Consider the following 2912-nt stretch of genomic DNA (forward strand, 5'->3'; position numbering starts at 1 on the left):
ATCAATCCTTCCAATGAATATTCAGAACTGATTTCCTTTAGGATGGACTGGTTGGATCTCCTTGCAGTCCAAGGGACTCTCAAGAGTCTTCTCCAACACCACAGTTTAAAAGCATCAATCCTTCGGCGCTCAGCCCTCTTCACAGTCCAACTCTCACATCCATACATGACACTAGGCAGTACAAAACTTATGCCTCAATTTCACTCTCTTAATAATTACATCTAATAAGGGGATGACAACTGCAATGCAAAAAAGAAATGCTCAGTGCAAGGGATACAAATATTTGGTGACCAGACTGAATGTTGGGGCAAAGGAGAATCAACAATTTAGACCTACTGAACCTGAGTGTGTTTATCCTGCAAGTCTTGCCAGTAGCCTATCAGAAACCTAACATTTAAAAAATCCAAAACTTGCTCTTTCTTTTGCTACCAAACTAACAAGTATATACTAATATATTCTCTCCTGAGACTTTAAAATGATGAACTTAAAGAGTACTCAAGACAAAGCAGGACAGACAGGAAGCTGCAAAGGTTTGGAGGAGAGTGCAGCTGTTGGTTTGCGGCAAGCAAAACAGAGACCTGCACACACGGTCTGGGCCGTCACCCTGTGCTGAGCCTCGGGCCTGTGTCTGCTGGAGCAGGCGGGGGCTGAGCGCTGAAACTCAGGCTTCGGAGGCCGCACCTGGGGAGAGGACTCGGGTTGGCAGTATGGAGACAGCCTGCAGTGACTGGAGCATGGTATAGGCCACAACCAGGGGTGTACGTGAAAGTCTAGGCCCACCACAGACATCCGGTTCAGGAAGGGGGAGTGGAAGGATGTGTGTTCTTCCGCAGAGCACCAAAATTGCAACTAGCTGTTGAACAGCCATGGACAGGAGGCTGCTGGAACCCACCAAAAAAAAGGTACCCCACATCCAGAGACAACGAAGAAGACGCAGCAAGACGGTAGGAGGGACGCAATCACAATAAAATCAAATCCCATACCTGCTGGGTGGGTGACCCACAGACTGGAGAATAGTAATACCCAAAGAAGTTCTTACACTGTTGTGAAGGTTCTGAACCCCAGATCAGGATTCCCAGCCTGGGGGATCCAACAAAGGGACTGGGAATCCCCAGGGAATCTGGCCTTGAGGACCAGTGGGATTTGATTACAGGTCTTCCAGAGCACTGGGGGAGACAGAGACTCCAGTCACAGAGGGCACAAACAAAATTTTGTTCACACCAAGACCCAGAGGAGAGGAGCAGTGACCACACAGGAGACGGAACCAAAACCACCTGCTAGTGTTGGAGGGGCTCCTGTGGACGTGTGGGTCGGCAGGGGCTCACCACAGGGACGGGGGCACTGGAAGGCTCCCTTGGCATAAACCGCTTGGAGTTCACCATCAACCCTACCACAGAACCTGTAGTCACAGACTTTTTTTTCTTGGGCTCCAAAATCACTGCCATGAATTAAAAGACATTTGCTCCCTGGAAGAAAAGCTATGACCAACCTAGACAGCATGTTAAAAAGCAGAGACATTACTTTGCCAACAAAGGTCCATCTAGTAAGAGCTATGGTTTTTTCAGTGGTCATGTATGGATGTGAGAGTTGGACTGTGAAGAAGGCTGAGGGCTGAATAATTGATGCTTTTGAACTGCGGTGTTGGAGAAGACTCTTGAGAGTCCCTTGGACTGCAAGGAGATCCAACCAGTCCATCCTAAAGGAAATCAGTTCTGAATATTCATTGGAAGGATTGATGCTGAAACTGAAACTCCAATACTTTGGCCACCTGATGTGCAGAGCTGACTCGTTAGAAAAGACCCTGATGCTGGGAAAGATTGAGGGCAGGAGGAGAAGGGGACGACAGAGGATGAGATGGCTGGATGGCATCACTGACTCAGTGGACGTGGGTTTGAGTAATCTCTGGGAAGTAGTGATGGACATGGAAGCCTAGCATGCTGCAGTCCATGGGGTCACAAAGAGTCAGACACAGCTGAGTGACTGAACAACAACAACAACAAGAGCCCAAAGACCCCAGGGATGGGTCACCTCAGGCTAAACAACTACCAGGGAGGGAGTGCAACCCCACCCATAAGCAGATAATTGGATTAAAGCTTTACTGAGCAAGGCCCTGTACACCAGAGCAAGACCTGGTTTTTCCCATGGCCAATCCATCCCATCAAGAAGCTTGCAATCTACAGTCAGTGTGATCCCTATCAAATCACCAATGGCATTTTTCACAGAACTAGAATGAAAAATTTCACAATTCGTATGGAAACACAAAAGACCCTGAATAGTGAAAGTATTCTTGAGAAAGAAGAATGGAGCTGGAGGAATCAACCTTCCTGACATCATACTATATTACTAAGCTACAGTCATCAAGACAGTATGGAACTGACATCAAAACAGAAATATAGATCAATGGAACAAGATAGAGAGCCCAGAAATAAACCCACACACCTGTGGGTACCTTATTATCAACAAAGGAGGCAAGAATATACAATGGGGCAAAGATAGCCTCTGCAATAAGTGCTACTGGGAAAACTGGACAGCTATGTGTAAAAGAATGAAATTAGAACACTTCGGAACACCATACACAAAGATAAACTCAAAATGGATTAAAGACCTAAATATAAGACCAGAAACTATAAAACTCTTAGAGGAAAACACAGGCAGAACACTCGATGACATAAATCGAGGTCCTCTATGACCCACCTCCTAGAGTAATGGAAATAAAAACAAAAGTAAACAAGTGGGACCTAATTAAACTTAAGTCTTTTGCACATCAAAGGAGACTATAAATGAGGTGAAAAGATAACCCTCAGAATGGGAGAAAATAATAGCAAATGAAAAAATTGACAAAGGATTAATTTCCAAAATATACAAACAGTTCATACAAGTTAATACCAGAAAAAGAACCCAATTAAAAAGTG

The sequence above is a fragment of the Bison bison genome, unplaced genomic scaffold (genome assembly GCF_000754665.1).
Source record: "Bison bison bison isolate TAMUID 2011002044 unplaced genomic scaffold, Bison_UMD1.0 scf7180017864296, whole genome shotgun sequence".
Classification (NCBI taxonomy): domain Eukaryota; kingdom Metazoa; phylum Chordata; class Mammalia; order Artiodactyla; family Bovidae; genus Bison; species Bison bison.